Source organism: Schistocerca gregaria, chromosome 7 (assembly GCF_023897955.1).
Source record: "Schistocerca gregaria isolate iqSchGreg1 chromosome 7, iqSchGreg1.2, whole genome shotgun sequence".
Classification (NCBI taxonomy): domain Eukaryota; kingdom Metazoa; phylum Arthropoda; class Insecta; order Orthoptera; family Acrididae; genus Schistocerca; species Schistocerca gregaria.
Genome location: NC_064926.1, coordinates 529,142,696 through 529,168,385, shown reverse-complemented (window position 1 = coordinate 529,168,385; position 25,690 = coordinate 529,142,696).

Genomic DNA, 25,690 nt, shown 5'->3' with positions numbered 1-25,690 from the left:
ATTGCTTCAAACGTCTTCCTATCGCGACACCTTCGTTCTGGAAATCTGTCTCGATACAAACGTACCGCGCCACGGCTATTGTCCCTTGCTAATCCGTAAACCAAATGGGCATCAGCCAACTCCGCATTTGTAAACATTGCGCTTACTGCAAAACCACGTTCGTTATGAACAACCCCCCCTAATCTGTTGATGCTACGTACTGACGTGCTTGATGCTAGTACTGTAGAGCAATGAGTCGCATGTCAACACAAGCACCGAAGTCAACATTACCTTCTTTCAATTGGGCCAACTGGCGTTGAATCGAGGAAGTACAGTACATACTGACTAAACTAAAATGAGTTCATGGAAATTAAGCGTTTCCGGGCACATGTCCACATAACATCTTTTCTTTATTTGTGTGTGAGGAATATTTCCCGAAAGCTTGGCCGTACCTTTTTGTAAGACCCTGTACAATCAAGTCCAGCCACTGTCACAAATGATGGTAATGATGATGCTATGATGAGAATAACACAAACATCCAGTCCTCGGGCAGAGAAAATCCCCAACCCGGCCGGGAATAGAAGCCGGGACCCCGTGATCCAGAGGCAGCGACGCTAACCACTAGGCCACCAACTGCGGACATCACCAATTCTGATGTTAAGTTTCTCTCCATTCTCATTCTTGCTACTTCCCATAACTTTTGTGTTTTATGGTTTTTCTCTTAATCCATATTCTGTACTCATTAGACTGTTCATTCTATTCAACAGATCTTGTAATTATGCTTGAACTTCACTAAGAATAGCTGTGTCGTTAGAGAATCTTATTTTTGACATCCTTTCACCCTGAATTTTAATCACATTCTTGAACTTTCTTTTATTTCTGCCATTGTGTCTCCGATTTATAGATTGAACAGTACGGGTGAGAGACTATATCGCCGCCTTATACCCTTTTTAATCCGAGCACCTCGTTCTTGGATTACCAATCATACTGTTCCCTCCTATTTATTGTAAATATTGTATATTACACGTCTTTCACTGTAGCTAATTCCCATTCTTCTCAGTATTTAGAACACCTGGAACAAATGTTACAGTATCGAACGCTTCTACCAAGACAACATACCCTATGAGGATATTTTGATTTTTCTTCAGTCTTACCGCCATCATCAAGAACAAAGTCGGTACTACCTCTCTGGTGTGTTCAACTTTTCTAAGGCTAAACTGATCCATATCCAACAGATCGTCATTTTTATTTTTTATTTTTCTGCATTTTATTCTTGTCAGCAGCTTGGATGCATGTACAGTAAAGCTGATTGTGGAATAGCTCTCGCACTCACCTTATGTTCCTAGCTTTGGAATTGTTTGGATGATATATTCCCGAAAGTCTGATGATACGACGAGAATTGATAGATTCTACACACTAGCTTCAGATGTTGCCATTTTCGATTTGTAGTTTTTTATAGCTCTTTAAAATTCCGGCTCTGAAACTAGACCCCATGTGTCTTCCATATCTACTCCAATTACTTCACCTATAACATCCTCAGACAAGACCTCACCTTAATGAAAGGTCATCAAAGGTCCTCAAAGTACTCTTTTCCACCTATCCGTTGCCACCATTGCTTTCAATTGCAGTGAAGATTTTGACTTTTTTGTATGCTGAATCAGTACTCCAGATTATCATTTTCGTTTCGACTTCTTGACATCTTTCCGGCAATCATTTCGCTTTGGCTACTCTACAAATCGAATTTATTTCAGTCCTGAGAAATTTATATTTCTGTGTTCCTGTATTTCCCTGGACATCTGTTAAGGTGTGTTCGGTTACCTTCCTTATATCTGCAGGTGGGTATGCATCACAATTCAATATCTGATTCCAGAATGTCCAACTATGATGTAATCCTACAGGAATCTTCCTCTGTCTTCGGGTCTTTTCCAGTTATACATTCTCCTGTTGTGGTTCCTGAACAGAGTAGTCGCTATTACTATCTGAAATATATTGCAGAACTGCATTAGTCTCTTTGTTCTCCGACTCTAACCGCCAAACTCATATTTTTCCGTAATACTTTTTTTACTCTTTCCCCTATAAACGCATTCCAGTCCCCCATGACTATCACATTTTCATCTTCCTTTACGTACTGAATTACTTGTTCAGTATCCGTATATAATTTCTCCATCTCTTCATCTTCTACTTGCCCCATTAGCATTTATAGCCGAACTATCATTGTCAGCATGGGTTTGCTATCGAATTTGATGAGAACAATCCTATCACTTAATTATTCACAGTGGCTTACTCTTTGCCCTATTTACACCTTTCCTTTTCGTAACGAATACTACTCACGCTAAAACATTTTCTGCTACTGTTGTTAACCCTATATTCGTCTGGAAAGAAATCCTTATTTGCTTTTCTTTTAACTTCGGTGATCCGTAATGTATCTAGACTGAGCCTTTGCATTTCCCTTTCTTGATTTTCTACCTTTCCTGTTACATTCAGTCTTCTGACCTTCCATGCTGAGATTATAATTCCATCATTTCCTTAATGTCACCTCCCCCTTCGATGTCCCACTGTCAGATCCGGAATCTTGTACCAAAGAGGTCACCTTGACACTTTTTCAAGTACAGGCCACGTGTCCTGTGGGTACACCTTACGTGTCCTTCATATGGTGGTTTCTGACGCCTTTGATCATTGCTGATTCTTCCACTTCTTAAGGGTAGTTTCCAAGGGCAAAGAGTGGTCTGGGCATCTGCCCGCTCCTCCATACTTCCTGACAAGGTCGTTGACAGAATGATGGTGTTGGTTCTAAGCACTATGGGACTTAACATCTGAGGTCATGAATCCCGTACATCTAGAACTACTTCAGCCTAACTAACCTAAGGACGTCATACACATCCATGCCCGAGGCAGGATTCGAACCTGCGACCGAAGCAACAGCGTGGTTCTTGAGTTAAGCGCATAGAACCACTCGGCCACAGCGGTCGGCAAAGAAGGTGACTTCTGGTACCGAAGCTTACCGCCCGCCTTTGCTGATGACCTTTACTCAAAACCTTTGTAGTGATGGGGTTCAAACTTGTGACCCGGTATTGTCTGATTACATTTCAGAGTCTCTTCCACTAGACCAGTTTGTGCACTGTAACTACAAGTGGTCTGGGTAATTAATCCAACACATTTTTTTCTGAAAGCGTTATGGTTTTATTCAGTATTGCAATACACCACAATATTCCCCACTCTTCTGGCTACAAAGTCCTTTATTTCATTACAATAGCCGTTCAATGCGATGGCCTTACGCCACCGTTCTGGAAGAACCTGTGTACCTGCATTGTACCACTCTACTGGTTGATATTGGAGCCAAAGTCTTGCTGCAGCAATTACCTCCCCATGATGCACGTACCGCTTCCCGAGGTATACGTTGTGGTTGGCAGGAGAGCCAACACCGTGGTACTAAAGGACGCAAGGCCTGGAACAGAGCAAGGAAATTAGAATTTAGAAACAACGGACGTAGCTGGTGGAATACGTAACTTTAATCCACTAATGACGAACGTCGCTCTTGACATTACATGATTCACAGTATCAATAGTAACTGATAAGGGCGTCTTGCTAGGTCGTAGCAAATAACGTAGCTGAAGGCTATGCTAACTATCGTCTCGGCAAATGAGAGCGTAGAAGTCAGTGAACCATCGCTAGCAAAGTCGGCTGTACAACTGGGGCGAGTGCTAGGAAGTCGCTCTTGACCTTCCGTGTGGCGGCGCTCGGTCTGCAATCACTGGTAGTGGCGACACGCGGGTCCGTCGTTTACTACCGGACCGAGGCCGATTTAAAGGCTACCACCTAGCAAGTATGGTGTCTGGCGTTGACACAACATTCCTCCCCCGCAAATCGGCGTACGGTGGTGGCATAAGGCTTCCGCACGCCGTGGGGAGGACCCCACGTTGACGTATGCGACGAGGTGGGGAGCCTAACAACAGGCAGGGCTGTGCCACATGCATCCTGCCATTCGGACCGCGGGGAGCTAAAAAACGCCTGAAAACCTGCTCCAAGGTTCACGCCAACAAGCGGTGTATGCGCCCGTAGAGAGACAGGAGGGGTCGAAGGGTCGATCTCCATCGGGCCGAGGTACCCGACGGGCGAAGACCACATATGGTTCGGAGCGGGCTAGAGTTCCATGTCGGAGGACAACTGGTCACGGGAAGCGATCGGCTGCGCGTGACCCAGGGAGGCGCTCGGCGGTTGCAGCGACGCGTCCACTGCTGGCGTCGCCGGCGGGAGAACAGGCGGGAGCGACGACGGCGGCGGCGCGTCGCCATGGGGCAAAATGGAAGGCATCGTCGGAAACACCTGGGGCTGAGGCGAGCCAGTAGATGGGTCCCCGGGGCGCAGATCCCGTGCGACAACAGAGGCGCAGCTGGTTGAGATGCCGGCTCACCTCACCAGAGCCCCCCAAAACCAGATACATAGCGCGCCCGAGGCAGCGAAGTATGCGCCCTTCGAGCCAACGCCGTGAACCTCGGTAGTGGCGATAGTAGACAATGTCACCTGGAAGAAAAGCAGGTGTGTGCCGCTGGACAGGAACCTGATGCAGCGGATGTAGCAAAGACATCAAGGTTCGATGTTGACGACCGTGGAGCAACTCAGCCGGCGAGCGACCATCTCGGGGCTGAGAGCGATACGAGGACAAAAAGAGCAATAACGCGTCCTCCTGAGAATGAGACTCTTTCAACTTCAACATCTGTGACTTGAAAGTCCTTACCAATCGTTCAGCGGCTCCGTTTGACTGTGGCGAAAACGGCGCGGACGTCAGATGTTGAATACCATTGGCCCTGCAGAATGACTGAAATTCTGCGGACATGAATTGTGGGCCATTGTCGGAAACAATAGTCTGTGGAAGACCTTCAATGCAAAAGATAGCAGATAACGCTTGGATGGCGGCAGATGACGTTGTGGAAGACATCCGGACAACAAAAGGAAAATTACTGAATGAATCTACCACAACCAACCATCGAGCATTCCAGAATGGACCAGCAAAATCGATGTGTAAGGGTTGCTAAATGGAAGTGGCTTTTGGCAAAGAATTTCCGCGATGGTGCTGACTGGTGTTCGGCACACACCATGCAAGAAGAGCACATATTCGTAATCGCGGCATCGATTCCGAACCAAGTACAGTGCTGACGAGCAAGTTGTTTCGTTCTCACTACACCCCAATGTCCTAGGTGGAGAAGCTGTAAGACAGAGGACTGAAACGAAGGTGGTACCACAACCCTGGACTGATCATTATCAGAACGCAACGGCAAAACCCCACGTCGTACAAAAAGTCTCTCCTTGTGAGCAAAAAATCGGCGAACCCACGGGTCCGCGATCCATGACTTTGACAAGGGCCATTGCGTAGCAACAAAGCGCAGAAAGGGAGCAAGGACAGGGTCGGCAGCTGCGGCTGTAGCTACACGACGAAAATCAATCGGAAACGATTCGACCACGTCATCGGTTTCCTCATCAATGAACATGCAAGAAAGTTCGGAGGAATCGAATGCCCTATCCTCAGCAATAGGCAAGCGGGACAATGCATCGGCGTTTCCGTGCTTAGCAGTGGACCGATACAAGATATCGTAGCGGTACTGCGAGAGGAAAATAGACCAGCGAATGAATTTCTGCGCTGTACGTGGAGGTACAGGCTTGGTCGGATGAAAAAGCGATGTCAAAGGTTTGTGGTCTGTAATTACTGTAAAGTGACGACCATACAAAAAATCATGAAACTTTGTATCACCAAATACGAGAGCCAATGCTTCTTTCTCGATCTGTGAATAATATCTTTGCGCGGGCGAGAGCAATTTGGACGCAAAGGCAATAGGGCGATCGTGCGATCCATATTTGTGCGCAAGCACAGCACCGATCCCGAAATCTGATGCATCCACCATCAACAAAATGGGATTCTGGGGATCGAATGGCGAAAGGCAAGTATTGGAAAGCAACGCCAATTTCAACTGGCCAAAGGCGCGTTCGCATTCCGTCGTCCAGACGAACGGAACACCCTTACGGCGTAAGCAATGAAGCGGAGCTGAAATGGAAGAGGCATGCGGCACATAGCGATGGTAGTAATTTATTTTTCCCAGCACACTCTGTAGCTGCTTCAAATTCTGCGGCGAAGGAGAGTCTTGTATGGCACGAAGGTGCGTGGGACTGGGATGTATGCCTTGGGCATTGAGTACATGTCCCAAGTATGGCAAGTCCCGAGCAAGAAAACACACATTTGTCCTTCCGCAAGCGAAGACCATTTTGTCGCAAGACCTGAAATAATGTTCTGAGATTGGCCAAATGTTCTTCTTCCGTCTTTCCGGAGATCACAATATCGTCCAAATAATTGGCTGCAGTAGGGACCGACGCACAAACAGTTTGTATATATTGCTGAAACAATGCAGGGGCGGATACACACCTGAATGGCAGTCGTTTGAATCGATAAAAACCAAGATGCTTGTTAACCACCAAAACGCGTTGGGATTCTTCGTCCACAAGTATTTGCAAGTATGCATCTGCGAGGTCCAACTTCGAAAAATATTTACCCGGGCACAGTTTGTCAAAAAGATCTTCCGGTCGGGTTAAAGGAAAAGTTGAAGTCACTTGTTGTGGATTCACTGTTGCCTTGAAGTCCACACAAAGTCTCAACTTTCCGGAAGGTTTTGGCAAAATTACTAAGGGTGATGCCCAGAGAGAAGCCTGCACACATTCAATTACACCTTGTGATTCCAAATCGTGTAATGTTTTTGCTACCTCATCACGCAATGGGTGGGGAACATTGCGCGCTCTGAAAAATTTCGGTTGCGCGTTTACTTTCAGTTCCAAATGTGCTTTATAGTTCTTAGCGCAACCAAGGCCCGGTGAAAGAATGTCGGCAAATTCTTCACATAGACGAGAAAAACTGTCTGAAGGCACAGCCTGGTTCACTGAAAGGACCTGATTTACTATAGACAAGTTAAACAACTGAAATAAATCGAAACCAAACAAGTTCACTGCTGAAGAAGAACGAAGGACGTAAAATGACACAAGTTTTGTTTGTCCGTTGTATGTTGCAAGAAGGCTGCACTGTCCTAACACAGGGATCGCTTGACCGAAATAGCTAGTTAACTTAACATTTGCGGCATGCAACGGAGGTGTGCCCAGCAGTTTGTAAGTGTCTTGATTGATCAGTGAAACTGCAGCTCCGGTATCGAGTTGGAATGGTATCACTTTGCCGTTAATGTCCAAGTCTACAAAAATTTTATTGTCCTGCTGACGACAAGAGCGACTGTCTCGTGCAACGTGAACTGACATTGGTACATAATCACTGGCGACTTGACGGGATTTCCTGCGATGTCGACGCTCACTACTTTTGGGACGAACACAGTCACTGTTAGAGAGAGTGGCACTGGGCGGAGTGGAATGAACTACATGAATTTCCATGGGCGAAGCTTCGCGAGCGTGAGTATCCTTGGTTCCAATTCGGCGCGAAGCAAAGGGCCTGGAACAGTTTTGAGCTTCCGATCTGAGCTTTTTTTGGCAAACACTCCGAACATGCCGCATTTTATTCCAATAAAAGCAAATAGCTTGGCGTGACGGGCAATTCCCACGCGAATGTTTAGTAGCACACCGCGGGCGTGATTTGATCACTGCATTTGCTTGCCTGCGCGGCACACGTGGCTGAGAGCCAGGCGGCAGCAGCGCGGCCGGGCGCGAGGGCTGTTTACTGCTCCGTGCAGCTCGCCCGGCGGGCCGGGTAACCTGACACACAGCTGGCGAAGTTTCAAATGATACCTGAGCAAAGTCAAGTGTGTCCGGCCGATCCAATATGTCCATCACTTGTTGAAGGGATGGATTGAATAGTTTCAAAATCTGTTCCCTTATACGAACATCAGAAACGTTCTGTGCAATTGCATCACGTACCATAGTATCTGAATAAGGGAGTCCACATTGACACTCAAAAGCACAATCCCTAGTAAGGCCTTGCAAGGTTGCAACCCACTCCCGATTAGTCTGACCTGCCGTACCTTTTGTACGAAAGAAGGTATACCTTTTCGCAACTACATTGACTGATTCCTTGAAATATGTATCTAATGCAGACAAAATTTATTCGTAGGACAGAATTGCTACGTCACGTCGGAGAAATAATTTGACTATCACACGGTACGTTTGTACCCCGACGGAGGAAAGGAGAAAAGGTTGCCGCTCGTTACCTTGAATTCTGTAGGCGGCGAGCTGGAATCCAAATTGGCGTGACCACTCCGTCCAGCTTTCCAATGCAGCATCAAAAGGTCGAAAAGTGGGTGCAACAGCGTGTTGTGGCTGCGTTAGCGGTGAAGCGGCTGCTGCCGCATCGTTTCGCCTCGCACGTTGACCCTGGACGAGCTGTCCAAGGGCATCCAGTAAGGCCTGCGTCTGCTGATTCTGTAAGAGATAAAATTCGGACAGTAAATCTGGAGATTGTGGCGAAGCCATTACACTAGTAAATCAGGGCAATTTAGGTAAGAACACTTTTACTCTCGTCGCCAATGTTGTGGTTGGCAGGAGAGCCAACACCGTGTTACCAAAGGAGGCCGAAAGGCACGCGATTTAGCTTACGCAGGCTATCGTGAGGTCTGGAACAGGGCAAGGATATTAGAATTTAGAAACAACGGACGTAGCTGGTGGAATACTTAACTTTAATCCATTAATCCCTGTACAACCGGGGTGAGTGCTAGGAAGTCTAGACCTTCCGTGTGGCGGCGTTCGGTCTGCCATCACTGATAGTAGCGACACGCGGGTCCGACGTATACTATCGGACCGCGGCCGATTTAAAGGCTACCACCTAGCAAGTGTGGTGTCTGGCGGTGACACCACGGTATACATACTTTATTGGGCCAAACTGATGCTCTTTATGGACTTCTGCTATACGGCGAAGAATCCAGTGAACACACGGCTCTGACTACTACAACTGGTGGACGAATGTGTCAGCACTGTCAGCAGAGACGTCCCGCAGTGCAGCGAAATGCTTGACTGTGACCCGTCATGACTTCGTATGAGAGTGTCTGCACGCTCCAACACTGTAAGAGTCACAACGGCTTGCCGGCGGCTGGCGCACGGGAGATCAGTTGGGTTTGTGTGACCTTGTTGCGACGGTGACAAACGCCTCGCCCAAAAGCTTACCACGCTTTTGTTCACTACCAGATTTCCGTAGGCTTACTGGGAGGGCCCATGAATGTCTGCGATGCTCTGATTTTCCTCCAATGGAAACTCTTTGAGAATTCTCTGCTTGGACCGCACCACAGTTACAGACGTCATTTTGAAAGCTACGAATAGCGCCGCTACCTATCGAAACGTCATGAAACCATGGGGCCTTCAGTGGGAAATTCCGCATGTTATTGACTGTAATTGGTGGAGAAAAAAGTGTATTGCATAACTTGTTGAACGCCCCTGGTAAATAAAATACATTATGAACAGCAACAGCCTACGTGCGACGTATTCCACAAGGCATTCCATTGCTCTCCATTCCGTACATAGACCCTGCCGGTTCGTTGGGCGCCGTGGAGGGCGTTGTGGTGTAGTCTGCCGCTTTGCCGTTGTTTGCTGGCTCCCTGGTAGCAGGGGATGGCTCTCCTGTTCTGAGGAAGTATCGTTGTCGCCTCAGCAGCTTTTCGGTCGTCACAACCCCGCTTCCCCTGCTGGCTCCTTTACTGGCGAGTAACAGGCTCACGGCCGCGCATCCGCTCTCGTTTCGCAGCTATTTTCGCCGAGGTTTCGCTGTTAGCTGTCCGTCAGCCGCAGCTGCGCACTTCGCTGTCTTCACTGCGATGCTTCTTTGTCTTCCGTCGTAAACTTCTGCCGTTCAACGAATGGTGGTTGACTGATAAGTTGCCGCGCTACGCACTCCGTTCTTGAAATTATATTGGCCAGGGTCTGCCATGTTTTCTCTCAACGCTATATCTCCGTGACATGCAGTTTCTGTCCAGCGTCGTTGTAGCTAGGTGTACGACGAGCTACACTCCAAAGCCCCCTGGAGCACAGATATAACGGAAAAACGTTGTGGTAGTCACATCGGCAGACCCATATCTCGTACACCTACAGCTCCATTCCCCACTTCCCTTATCGCTCTGACTTTACTGTGGAATCTCAGAAACCTTCGCAACTTCTCATACTCACTGTGTTGTTCTTGTGGTCTTCAGCCCTGGTACTGGTTAGAGGCAGCTCTCCATGCTACTCTATCCTGTGGAAGCTTCTTAATATCCCAGTACGTACTAAAACCTAGATCCTTCTGAATCTGTTTACTATATTCGTCTCTAGGTCTCCCTCTACGATTTTTACTCTCCACGCTGCCCTCCAATAGTGAACTAGTGGTCCCCTGATGCCTCAGAATATGCTCTACCAACCGAACCCTTCTTCTAGTCAAGTTTTGCCACAAATTTCTCTTCTCTCCAATTCATTTCAATACCTTCTCATTAGTTACGTGATCTATCCATCTAATATTCAGCATTACTCTGTAGCACCACATTTCGAAAGATTCTATTCTCTTCTTGTCTAAATTATTGATCGTCCACGTTTCAGTTCCATACGTGGCTACACTCCATACAAATACTTTCAGAAACGACTTCCTGACACTTAAATCTATACTCGATATTAACAAATTTATGTTTTTCAGAAATGCTTTCCTTGCCATTGACAGTCTACATTTTATACCCTCTATACTTCGACCATCATCAGTTACTTTGCTCCCCAAGTAGCAAAACTCCTTTACTACTTTAAGTGTGTCATTTCCTAATCTAATTCCCTCAGCATGACCCGTCTTAATTCGACTACATTCCGCTATCCTCGTTTTGCTTCTTGTTGATGTTCATCTTATATCCTTTCAAGACTCTGTCCATTCTGATCAATTGCTCTTCCAAGTCCTTTGCTACTTCTGACAGAATTACGATGTCATCGGCGAGCCTCAAAGTTTTTATTTCTTCTCCATGGATTTTAATACTTGCTCCGAATTTTTCTTCTGTTTCCTTTGCTGCTTGCTCAATATACAGATTGAATAACATCGGAGAGAGGCTATATCCCTGTCTCACTCCCTTCCTAACCACTGCTTCACTTTCATGTCCCTCGACTGTTTTAACTGCCATCTGCTTTTTGTACACCTTGTAAATATCCATTCGCTCCCTGTATTTTGCCCCTGCCATCTTCAGAGTTTGAAAGAGAATATTTCAGTCAACATTGTCCAAAGCTTTCTCTAAGTCTACAAATGCTAGAGACTTAGGTTTGTCCTACCTTAATATATCCTCTAAGATAAGTCGTAGGGTCAGTATTGCCTCAAGTGATCCAATATTTCTACGGAATCCAAACTGACCTTCTTCGAGGTCGGCTTCTACCAGTTTTTCCATTCGTCTGTAATGAATTCGCGTTAGTATTTTCAACCATATCTTATTAAACCGATAGTTCGATAAAATTTACATGTGTCTACACCTGCTTTCTTTGGGATTGGCCTAAGGGTATTTCGCTTGACTCATACATCTTGCTCACCAGATGTCAGGCCTGGCTCTCCCAAGGCTGTCAGCAGTTGTAATGGAATGCGCACTGTGTATCAATAATGTCTCCTTCATCCTTTTCCTTGGACATTACAGCCGACGTTCTGGAAGTATTGTCGGGACATTGGCAGCTAGCCGATCGTCACCTAGTACGTAACAGTACTGATTAAAGGCATATGTAACTCATGACCCCAGCTGGTATTTTAATAAACCGGTAGCGGTAGTCGAATATCATCAGCTGATTTGCAGTTCGCAATAGTCCAGGCACTAATAGAACTACAGCTCGCATCATGGTATAATGCCATCAAGTGTGAACACTATTGTAAGACAATCACAATTCAACTTGAAGTGAACACGAATATTCATCATACGTGTGCACAGACGGCCGACCAGGTGAGGCGACAGCGAACCTGGCTACACAGTGACTCTCACTAGTAAAAGTAAACAGTAAAATGATGTTCACACACAACTTACAATGGTTTGCAGAGCCTCAAATAACGTGCTCCCCTGACATAATACAGGGATTCACGTAATATGACAGAGTAGGCTGTAACCTAATACGGCAGAAATTACGGACGGAAGTAATATATGCGCCCTTTCAACATCACATAATATCGAAGGATCTTCTGACCATTAAAACTGGAACACAATGAATGCACAAATGATGCGTACATAGTATACAGGGCGAGACAGCTAAGACAAAACCACCCACAATATATCAAAACTGATATGTTGAGGTGCGGTTTTCACCTTGTCATAGCGGACAATATATGGCAGATTTCATGAAGTTGGTGAGTAATTTTTATCTCTATTTTTTTTGTAATGGAACTATATACATTTATCTGTGCAGTTTGAAAGAAGTTGATAAGAGAACTTCAACGACGTAGCATATAGTACAGTCGATCAAATAGATTCGAGATAGCAGCGCCGCAGACCACAGTCCCGCCCTCAGGAGAAGTGACACAAACTTCTGGCCTATTGTGACACATGAATGCAAAAGCGTAACTCACGTATGGTTCTTCTGCTTAACAGTGCTTTGGAGGCGTCAAAATACATGTCTTCTGCCGTTGGGGCAATTACACTACTGGCCATTAAAATTGCTACACCAAGAAGAAATGCAGATGATAAACGGGTATTCATTGGACAAATGTATTATACTAGAACTGACATGTGATTACATTTTCACGCAATTTCGGTGTATAGATCCTGAGAAATCAGTACCCGGAACAACCACCTCTGGCCGTAATGACGGTCTTGATACGCCTGGGCATTGAGTCAAACACAGCTTGGATGCCGTGTACAGGTACAGCTGCCCATGCAGCTTCAACACGATACCACAGTTCATCAACAGTAGTGACTGGCGTATTCTGACGAGCTAATTGACCAGACGTTTTCAATTGGTGAGAGATCTGGTGAATGTGCTGGCCAGGGCAGCAGTCGAACATTTTCTGCATCCAGAAAGGCCCGTACAGTACCTGCAACATGCGGTTATGCATTATCCTGCTGAAATGTAGGGTTTCGCACGGATCGAATGAAGGGTAGAGCCACGGGTTGTAACACATCTGAAATGTAACGTCCACTGTTCAAAGTGAAGTCAGTGCGAACAAGAGGTGACCGAGACATGTAACCAATGGCACCCCACACCATCACGCATGGCGATACGCCAGTATGGCGATGAAGAATACACGCTTCCAATGTGCTTTCGCCGCGATGTCGCCAAACACGGATGCGTCCATCATGATGCTGTAAACGGAACCTGGATTCATCCGAAAAAATGAGACATAACGACCTGGAGACCTCGATGACACTGAACAGTCCCTGGCCACAAAACCTCGTTAGTGAAACAGCTGGGGTGCAAATTGCCGCCTACGCAGAACAGAGATTGTAAGGTGACCGATTCTGGTGTGGGTCAGTTTCTGTACATAAGCGATGAACTTTATTAAGTTGGAAACTGACACCGGATGGACGACATGGCACTGCTTGCTGAAGGTAGTTGACACTCACGTATATTAGCAATGATATCGATGACGTTAGGCGAAAACGTTAGGAGACCAGTACTGTAGAATCAGGAAATGGCTTCCATCCTGTGCTCGGGAGGGTATGCGGATGGCGGAGAATATTCATATTTATGCAGTACACAATTGCAGACGAGAGACCACATAAATAATGTTCAAATAAACCGACATTATGGTAGTAAAAGGACGGAATAACAGGCAAGGACATAACTGTAGGGCAACGATTTTGGAACCTATGCTGGGTAAAGTGTGATGACTTTTGCTAGTTTTTAATGCCCATTAATATTACCCTGAGATCACAAAAGCCATGGGATAGCAACATGCACCTATACAGAAGGCGACAGTACGGAGTACAGAATGCATAACGGGACAGTGCATTGGCTTAGCAGTCATTTGTGCTCTGGTGATTCATGTTAAAAGGGTGATTACGGCCGCACGACGGGAATTGACTGAATGAACGCGAAATGGTAGTTGGAGCTTAACGCATGGGATATTCCGTTGCGGAAGTCGTTAGGGAATTTAGTAATCCGAGATCCAATGTGTCAGGAGTCGGCCGAGAATTGCAGATTTCGGGAATTTCCTCTCACCAAGGGCAACGCAGTGGCCGGCGAAATTCACTAAACGGCCGAGAGCAGAAGCGCTCACGTAGTATTGTCAGTGCTAACAAACCCAAGTACTGCGTCAAACAAAAACACAAATTAATATGAAATGTACGAAGAACGTTTACTTTAGGACAGTGCAGCGACATTTGGCGTTAAAGGGCTATGGAAGCACACGACTGACGTGAGTGCCTCTGCTAACATCAAAGCATCGCCAGCAGTTCGTCACCTGGGTTCGTGACGATGCAGGACTGGAAATGTATAGCCTGGTCAGATGATCATATGAGTCCCGACTTCTGGTGGTGAGAGCTGATGGTAGGGTTCGAGTGTGGCGCACACCACACGAAGTCATAGACCCAAGTTGTCAACAAGGCACTGTGCAATCTGGTGATGATTCCGTAATGGTGTGGACTGTGTTTACATAGAATGTACTGGGTCCCCGGTTCCTGCTAAACCGATAATTGATGGGAAATAGTTATGTTCGGCTACTTGGTTGCCATTTTCAGCCATTCGTGGCCTTCATGTTCTCAAACAACTATGGAACTCTTATGGAAGACAATTTGCCACGTTAGAACATACTGGACAATTCGAGAGAATGACTTGGCAACCCATATTGCCCGACATGAATTCAATCGAAGATTTAAGGGTCAGTTTGTGCACAAAGTCATGCGCCGGCAACCCTTTCGCAATTGTGGATGCCTAAGGAGGAAGCGTTCCTCAGTACTTCTGCAGGGGACTTCCAAGGACTTGTTGAGTCCATACCACATCGAGTTTCTGCACTACGCCGGGAAAAACGAGACTTTTCTGCGACGTATACTACGATGTGGGTGAGACCCCCGTGTTTAACACAATATTTAAGACGCAATTTATTTGAATTGTTTATTGAAGTTTACCTATAAATTATTTTTACAGTCATTTCAGTGTTGTTTAAACACTCCTTTTTTATTTTATTTCACTAAATAATGTCTGCAGTATTTTTCTTTTTACCACACAAAATCACATCCTTTTTTATGTTTTTCAAATGGCGGTCATAAACGAGGTGTTATAAAACTGAAATTTACTTTCTTCAAATTTTTAGTATCCCTGTAGCAAATTAATGATCCTATAAAAATAAATGGAAGGGTTAAAATTTGCCCATAAGAATTGCATTGCATAGGCACGAGAAGGAAGTTCGAAACATTGAAATTCAATGTTGGGATCTACATTTTTCTTTGTCACCTCTCAAAACACGTTTGGTTTCAACGAACACTTTGAGGACTTTGTTGGAGAGATACTCTTCTCCTGAAGTCATTAATACACTCCTGGAAATTGAAATAAGAACACCGTGAATTCATTGTCCCAGGAAGGGGAAACTTTATTGACACATTCCTGGGGTCAGATACATCACATGATCACACTGACAGAACCACAGGCACATAGACACAGGCAACAGAGCATGCCCAATGTCGGCACTAGTACAGTGTATATCCACCTTTCGCAGCAATGCAGGCTGCTATTCTCCCATGGAGACGATCGTAGAGATGCTGGATGTAGTCCTGTGGAACGGCTTGACATGCCATGTCCACCTGGCGCCTCAGTTGGACCAGTGTTCGTGCTGGACGTGCAGACCGCGTGAGACGACGCTTCATCCAGTCCCAAACATGCTCAATGGGGGACAGATCCGAAGATCTTGCTGGCCAGGGTAGTTGACTTACACCTTCTAGAGCACGTTGAGTGGCACGGGATACATGCGGACGTGCATTGTCCTGTTGGAACAGCAAGTTCCCTTGCCGGTCTAGGAATGGTAGAACAATGGGTTCGATGACGGTTTGGATGTACCGTGCACTATTCAGTGTCCCCTCGACGATCACCAGAGGTGTACGGCCAGTGTAGGAGATCGCTCCCCACACCAAGATGCCGGGTGTTGGCCCTGTGTGCCTCGGTCGTATGCAGTCCTGATTTTGGCGTTCACCTGTACGGCGCCAAACACGCATACGACCATCATTGGCACCAAGGCAGAAGCGACTCTCATCGCTGAAGACGACACATCTCCATTCGTCCCTCCATTCACGCCTGTCGCGACACCACTGGAGGCGGGCTGCACGATGTTGGGGCGTGAGCGGAAGACGGCCTAACGGTGTGCGGGACCGTAGCCCAGCTTCATGGAGACGGTTGCGAATGGTCCTCGCCGATACCCGAGGAGCAACAGTGTCCCTAATTTGCTGGGAAGTGGCGGTGCGGTCCCCTACGGCACTGCGTAGGATCCTACGGTCTTGGCGTGCATCCGTGCGTCGCTGTGGTCCGGTACCAGGTCGACGGGCACGTGCACCTTCCGCCGACCACTGGCGACAACATCGATGTACTGTGGAGACCTCAAGCCCCACGTGTTGAGCAATTCGGCGGTACGTCCACCCGGCCTCCCGCATGCCCACTATACGCCCTCGCTCAAAGTCCGTCAACTGCACATACAGTTCATGTCCACGCTGTCACGGCATGCTACCAGAATTAAAGACTGTGATGGAGCTCCGTATGCCACGGCAAACTGGTTGACACTGACGTCGGCGGTGCACAAATGCTGCGCAGCTAGCGCCATTCGACGGCCAACACTGCGGTTCCTGGTGTGTCCGCTGTGCCGCGCGAGTGATCATTGCTTGTACAACCCTCTCGCAGTGTCTGGAGCAAGTATGGTGGGTCTGACACACCGGTGTCAATGTGTTCTTTTTTCCATTTCCAGGAGTGTATGAATGACCGTCTGGTTCACTAGCACAACTTCGTTCACTGACTGTTGTAGAATCGCCAGATCTTTTGTCTATGGCTTCATCTATATCAGTGACATCTTCTTCCATACACCGACTAACAGTTTCCTGAAACTGGGGATCGTAAAAACTGGCACGTTCCTGCAAACACATTTTTTACTACACAAAATAACAGGTACACAGTTCACTAGGTGCGTACTAGGGGACCCAAACACGTGTCAGTAACACGTTTCAGCAAGAAAGAAAGAAGGTGATAATGCAACCAGCAATGAAATGTTATAGTGCTGGCCGTTTCATGGCGAGGGGGGGGGGGGGGGGGGAGGGGAGGGGGGGAGGTGGAGTATAGAAGCATTCCGCTAGAACTTACCTTAGCGCGATCGCTCAGTCTGAGTGACAACACCTGGTGGTTGACAAGATGTGCACATACCTCTAATAGCAAACTGTTCCACAGCTAGGACTAACTTTCGAATCTTTGTTCCTCGATCTTGCGTGTCAGCGCTTAAGGTGGCCGTACCGTGTACCTTGTGGTACCCCACTCGCTCTCTTTAGATCCTCCATGTATCGATATGCTGCAAGACTTGTAAACGTCTCAAGTGATGATGCGGTTTTCAGAGGTGGCACTGGACACCCCAGTGTCGGCACTGATTCTTTTGCTGTCACGTGAAGAGAAGCCCGACATTGGCCGACGTAGCAGTCCTCACGTGGTCCAAATGCCGTTGTGTATCACAGGGTCTCTCAGATCCTGCGCTGCTTTGAGTATGGTCCTTTGGAATCTATTGGCTCCATATTCGCATGACACTCGTGGGGGCCCGACCAGCTCGACCAACAATACGGTGGATCGAGATACCACGGTATCGATAGGCCATCATCCATGAGCTTTCGAATTGCGATATGTGCCGGTGGACGTCTTTTTTACTACATGCCGCGTTGTACTATCCTCTCACAAACGGTCAACATTTGAATGTGGTTTCTAAATAAGAATGCCAATGCATGGTCTTTCCGACATACAAAATGCAAATGGCGTTTCTCCCATTTTGAGGCATGTAGTGTACCTCACACCAATTTGATGTTTCTGCACGTCACTTTCATGGAGTTACGGTGTTAATAGGCAGCAGTGCAACATTGCAAAAAATCTCCACCATGACGCCTACAATAAGTATGTTACTGACGTGCATGAAACATAGCTCTGTTAACAGTGCAAGAATACACAAAAATCAAACAATTATACGAAAGGCAGCAAACTTCATGTCATGATGGTAATATTCCGCCACAGTAATTACATCATCCCACTACAGAACAACAAGGAGTAGATTGTAACAGTTCTAAGTACCAGACGCAAAGTCGTGAGAACACTGCAAGAACAATGGAAAGAATAAATTCCATTACAATACTCGAACGAAACGAGCGTAACAGCTCAAAATGTAAAACAATTTATGCAGTAGTTTTATCTACATTGATGCTCTCATGTGAAAAGATTATAAAAATTACTCAGTTCATATCTTCATCGAACGTTAAGAAGGAGGAGGAGGATATTGGTGTTTTACGTCCCTTCGACCACGAGGTCATTAGAGACGGACCACAAGCTAGAATTAAGGAAGGATGGGAAAGGAAGTCGGCCGTGCCCTTTCAAAGGACCCATCCCAGCATTTGCCTGGAGTGATCTAGGGAAATCACGGAAAACCTAAATCAGGATGGCCGGACGCGGGATTGAACCGTCGTCCTCCCGAATGCGAGTCCAGGGTGCTAACCACTGCGCCACCTCGCTCGGTGATCGAACGTTAAGAGCGAGTGTGAGAGACAACGAAATTATACGTGCAGAAATATATAATCACAAAGAAATATGACTACATGGACATAGAGCGACACATGTAAAATAAAAATCGTCACATACCATCAGAAAACCAGCAATAACAATAATAAGAAAGGTATATGTGAGTAATCAAATGTGAAGAGACGGCAATTTATATACGATTTTGCACGTACGATAGGTTATGCTGTTGATCATCCTTTGAAGTTCCATAAACACAACAGGTTCTGAAAGTTGGTGCATTTCCCAGACAGCAGCTTACATTTTCATATACACAGAAGGATATATGTCCGGAAACGTCATCTGATAACGCTACAGAGCGTCAAAATTGAAGGCAACGGCGCCTGCAGATGTGCCGGGTGACCAAAAATTTAAAAACCACGGAATAATGTACATAGAGTGGTAAAAATTGAACACATGCTTGAAATGACATGGGGTTTTATTAGAACAAAAAAAAAGTTCACACAATGTCTGACAGATAGCGCTGGACAGCAAAATGTCAGTGACTGCGCCTGACAATAGTGTATAAAAGGAGCTGTAATGAGAATCAGATGCGCCAGAAGTCGCAGCACGTTGACTTTACCTGAAAAGGCTCTTTTAGTGAAGCTGTATTATCAGAAAGGGGGATGTGCTAGTTCATCGTTACGAACGTGTCGCTATAGGAATGGGATTCAAACGGGTAAAGGTCCGTTGACAAATGCAGCTGTAGCGAGAATGATTTCGAAGTTCGAAGCCGCGGGTTGTTTAGACGATAGACCCCGTAGTGGCCGACCCAGCACAAGGCGTAATGCTACTGAGACAGTCCAGAAAGAAATGGAGGTTGTAGCTTGTTCGTCTATGCACGGGGAAGTCAGCGCTAGTGCAGTTGCACGTCACACCGGCATTCCATACACTACTGTTTGGTTGGACCTTAGGCGTAATCTCCAATCGGTACTAAATCCATCGGCATCATGAGCTGTTACCTGGCGATTTAGAGAAGCGGAGAGCGTTGACGGTGGGAGCGCTTCAAAAGATGGAGGAATATGACGATTGGTTGAGTAACGTGTTGTGGACCGACGAAGCTCATTTCACGCTCCGAGGGTCTGTCAACGCCCACAACTGCAGAATAAGGGTTACAAAAAATCCTATAACTGTGGTGAAAACTCCAATGTATGACGAGAAAATCACGGTATGGGTTGGATTTACCACATCTCCCGTTATTGGGCCTTTTTCCTCCAGGAAATGCGTGATTCTGGTTTTGTAACTGCTTCCGTGACGGGTGAGAGGTACGCCGATATGTTACAGAATCGAATAATCCCCAGCCTGGCTGATAAACACCTGCTGAAGCATACGATGTTTATGCAGGATGGCGCTCCACCCCATATTGTTAGACGCGTGAAAGATCTTTTGCGCACGTCATTTGGTGATGATCGTGCGCTCAGGGGCCACTTTCGTCATGCTTGGCCTCCCAGATCCCCAGACCTCAGTCTCTGCGATTATTGGCTTTGGAGTTACCTGAAGCATCAACTATGTAGTGATCGACCGACATCTCTAGGGATGCTAAAAAGGCAACATCGGACGCCAATGCCTCACCATAACTCCGGACATGCTTTATAATGCTGTTCAGAACATTAGTCCTCGACTACAGCTATTGTTGAGGAACATCATCTTTGCTTTGTCTTACTTTGTTATGTTACTTATTGCTATTCTGATCAGATAAAGCGCTATCTGTGGGACATTTTTTGAACTTTTGAATTTTTTGTTTCTAATAAAACTCCATGTCATTCCAAGCATGTATGTCAATTTGTACCTCTTCATGAACATTATTCCGTGATATATTCAGTTTTCAAACTTATACTAATTTTTTGATCACCCAGTATGTATAGGCCTGTACAGCGTGATTCTGTTATGATCTTACAACTTTGAAGGATGATAGAGACGGATAACTGTATAAATTTGAAGTAAGGTTCGCTGGTGTGGGAGTTACGAGCGAAAATCATTCTTGTACCTCTGACAGTGGAATACATCTACCGGTATTGTTGCTGCTAAGAACGTAGTGTATGCAATTTCGGAAAGTGATAGTATGGACCAAGAGAAGAAAAATAGTTCTGTAAACCTGGGCTCTAAAACAAATCCCTTAGAACCTATAGCACCTGTTCATGTTCGCTAGTGTGATACACTTGTCCTCTATTGAACGAGTGCTCATAGCTCTCAAGGTATGCATTTAAGAGCCCCTGTTCACCTGATAATTTTTCTTCGTTTGATCCGTAGCACCACCTCTGAAATGTACCTACCCTACAGTAAGTATATGTATGTATATGTAGGTTAGCAACAGTACCGGTATATGTATTTCAGCGTTAGAGGTCTCGGAATGGATTTCGCTCATAATTTTCGACTCGTTCGTTTCCGGTACAGGCATCCTTATCTCAAATTTATACATTTGTACTTCCTCATCGCCCTTGAAAGTTTGTAACATCATTATGGAATCACCCTGTAGATAGACATTTACATGCACCGGCGCCTATAAATTAACCTTTCGGTTAGCGTCGGTGGATGACGTTTCCGAGCATGGGTGTCTATGATCTACTAAGTCCGCTCCACAGCCTCTAGAAGTACGTAACATGAACAGTGAAACTGCCTGTATATATTGTGTAATATATCGAGAACCCAGCACATATGAATAGTATAGCGACAGCAAGCACAGGTCCAACTCATTTGCGAAGGTGTAGCCCAATTGGTGCTGATGTGGAGTGAGTGTGTTGAGGCGAGGTGGACGAGTAAATACCACCTGTGTACCAATTAGAGAAATCTGTTAACATCCAACAGAGGTAAAACTTTTGCATTCAGTGTTATCATATTACCTGTTATGTTACGTTAAATGGCTTCCGGAGATGACATCTATACAGTTACACGCACAAATAATTATTCCACGTATTTTTGGACTAAAATGTTAATATGGTTAATCAAATACTACCCCACGTCAGTATTGCATTTTGTAAACTGTTCTGTTACGAAGACAGAAAAAGTAGCTTTGGTTTTGACTCATCCATCTTCCGACAGGTTTGATGTGGCTCGCCACGAATTTCTCTCCCGTGTCAACCTTTCCAGCTCAGACTGCCACTTGCAACCTACGTCCTCAATTACGAGATGGATGTCTCTCAGTATCTGTCTACCTCTACAGTTTTTATCCTCTACAGCTCTCTCTAATACCATGGAAGTTATTCCCTTATGTCCTAACAGATGTCCTATCTACCATATGTCCTATTCCTTTTCTTGCCGATTCTGAGGAGAACGTCTTCATTCCTTACCTTATCAGGGCACCTATTTTTCACCATTCTTCTGTAGCACCTTTCTATCCACTTCTGTTATGGTTTTTACACAACCCATGTCTCACTGCTATGCAATGGTGGGCTCCAACGTAAATTTTCAGAAATGTATGAATCAAATTAACACTCATGTTCAATACTAGCACATTTCTCTTGACCAGTAATGCCCTTTTCGCCAGGGCTAGTGTGCTTTTTATGTCCTATTTACTCTGTCGATAAAGGATTGGCCGGCCGCGGTGGTCTCGCGGTTCTAGGCGCGCAGTCCGGAACCGTACGACTGCTACGGTCGCAGGTTCGAATCCTGCCTCGGGCATGGATGTGTGTGATGTCCTTGGGTTAGTTAGGTTTAAGTAGTTCTGAGTTCTAGGGCTAATGACCACAGCAGTTGAGTCCCATAGTGCTCAGAGCCATTTGAACCATTTTTGATAAAGGATTGTTTTGCTGACTAGGCAGAAGAATTTCTTAACGTCGTCTGCTTCGTGAACATCAATTACGAATTTAAGTTTGTCGCTCTTCTCATTTTTGCTACTTTTCATTACTTTCTTCTGTCTTCGATTTACTCTGAATCCATATCCTGTATGCTTTAGATCGTTCATCCCATTCGGCAGATCGTGTAATTCTTCTTTCACTGGGGAGAACAACTTCTTCAGTCTTAACACTGATAGCCCTTCGCCTTGAATTTTCATCCAACTCTGCAACCTTTCTTTCTGTTCTGTCGTTGCTTCTTCGTCGTATAGCATGAACAGTAAGCGTTAAAAACTGCATCCATGTCGTACAACCTTTCTAATTCGTGCCCTTCGTTCTTGGTCTCCAACTCTTATGGTGCCCTCTTTGTTCTTCTACATCTTGTATTACCCATCTCTTTCTATACCTTATCCATATTTTTCTCAGGATTTCGAACATCTTGCTCGATTGTACGTTGTGCCGCTTTTTTCAGGTCGCAAAATCCTAAGAAAGTGTCTTGATTTCTCTTCAGTGTAGCTTCCATTATCAACCGCAACTTTTTAGGGAAAGGCTTCAATGCACACTTCACTGGTGAGATGACCACATTTCATGACTGCGTAAGAAAGATGAAGAATTCGGCACGAGAACTCGATGGAGACGCAGTTGTAACTAAGCGTGAACGTAACACTCATACTGAAGCGGTGTTTGTGGAGGAGCAAATGTTAGCCTGAAGAGGTTATTGCAGGCAGAAAGAAGAATCGGCTCATGTTATGCAAGGACCGGCATTATGTAATACGATTCGTAAAGACGCCTGTAGATAAGAGCAGTATGGAACCATGTGTTGCGCCGATTTTCGTACTTGTTCCAGTGACCAGTTCAACATTGAGAGTTAAACTGATGCTATCCATTAGTTTGCATCATTAATATAAAGAGTGTTTTGATCTCACACTGTGAGTTAGATTTCGCTACGATACCTGCCATGTACTAACTGGAAAAATTTCCAGGTCATTTAAACATGCATAAATGGAGGAAAGTGGAGATTTTGATGAAAGGTAACAAAAATTTTATGATTACCTTCTCTCTTCATCTCCTTTCCTCCTAAACTGAACTATCTGCAGATGTATTCGCCATCGCATCATAAACACCCTTAGAAAACTTCGAAATTACGTCGTCTTTCCCCCGCACTTCAGTAATTTACTTCATTGTATGTTCATTATTGCTGATGATACTCTTAAACGTCTACCTACTCTTCATCACTGCTAGTATGTAACCTGAGTTACATCTGGTCAAATGGCTGTGAGCACTATGGGACTTAACATCTGAGGTCAACAGTCCCCTAGAACTTAGAACTACTTAAACCTAAGGACATCACACACATCCATGCCCGAGGGAGCATTCGAACCTGCGACCGTAGCGGCGGCGCGGTTCCATACTGAAGCGCCGAGAACCGCTCGGCCACTCCGACCGGGCTATATCTGCTAGTGGATCCGTTACAAGAAAATATGTGAGCCATAACCCGATATTTCCCGTAAGGTAAAGTATAATTAAGATACGAGTGAACTTAATTTTAAGACGTTGGTTTATTGATTGGTACAATTTTGAAGTCTTTGGTATGAAAAAGTCTCACTTATCACAACTGATGTAACTTTACCAAAGCATAGAGCATATGCTATTACATGCATCGTTCATCATGGCAACACTTTCCCAGATAAAACATTCCCACGTAAATCTGGACATTGCAAATGATTGTGATACTCCGGTGTGGTACAAACAACACCCGCAGGTCGTATTATTATTGCGAGCAGTAGTATTTTACATAAAACAATGTAACATTCCATAGCTAAATATACGCCCACTAATGCCTCTGAAAATTTGTCTTTAAAAACTTGTGACAGAAGAGAATGGGCTCGAGCAAATTAACACTTTTAAAGTCTATTTGCAAGCTGAATCGTGATTCATTCGTGACGCGAATGCTCCTCCCTTGATTTGCAACACAAAGCGCGTGTTTGCATGCGCAGTGCAGACGCTCACGTGCACAAATACTGCCCTCGTAGCACTTTCAGCTCACGGCACTGTGTGTCAACCACACAGGTGCTGGACCAAGGTTGCATGGTAACGGAGTGCATGGGTCATGGTCCTGTTCCTCCGACCAGAAGACTGCACCTGTCGCTTGTGTTGAAGCAGCTGCCGACTCTGACGGTTGCCTGTAACATTCGGGAAATGTAAGAGAAAGAAAACTTCTATAGGATCTTCCCGAATTGGAACACTATCATTCGCATTTGGTCATTCGATGAGAGTGAAGTGAGTTCGGTTTAGCAGAGAAAACTTCCTCTATGCTTTTGACCTTGTTAATTAAGTAGGTTCTACAGCAAACATCGACCACCAAATGTTAGAAGTCCTATAGAAGAATGTAGTACATAACACATCATCACACAATCCTTTGATCCAAATTAAATACGCACAATTACCTCTGAAATGCAACAGACTGTATTATGGCTGTTGCTAAACTCCACATGAACATGAAATATCGCTTGTGAATCTCAAAAAACACAAATAATACAATACGGCGGCCAACAACGACTGTATATTTACACACACTTCGTACGGGTCCTGCCGTTATTCCGATTTTCTTACTTTTCTTCGCTCGCCGTGGAAAACGTCAAAGAACAAATATATCACTCGCTCAGGCGAAACGCACCATCTCGCGATATATATACTCCTGGAAATTGAAATAACAACACCGTGAATTCATTGTCCCTGGAAGGGGAAACTTTATTGACACATTTCTGGGGTCAGATACATCACATAATCACACTGACAGAACCACAGGCACATAGACACAGGCAACAGATCATGCACAATGTCGGCACTAGTACAGTGTATATCCACCTTTCGCAGCAATGCAGGCTGCTATTCTCCCATGGAGACGATCGTACAGATGCTGGATGTAGTCCTGTGGAACGGCTTGCCATGCCATTTCCACCTGGCGCCTCAGTTGGACCAGCGTTCGTGCTGGACGTGCACACCGCGTGAGACGACGCTTCATCCAGTCCCAAACATGCTCAATGGGGGACAGATCCGGAGATCTTGCTGGCCACGGTAGTTGACTTACGCCTTCTAGAGCACGTTGGGTGGCACGGGATACACGCGGACGTGCATTGTCCTGTTGGAACAGCAAGTTCCCTTGACGGTCTAGGAATGGTAGAACGATGCGTTCGATGACGGTTTGGATGTACCGCGCACTATTCAATGTCCCCTCGACGATTACCAGAGGTGTACGGCCAGTGTAGCAGATTGCTCCCCACACCATGATG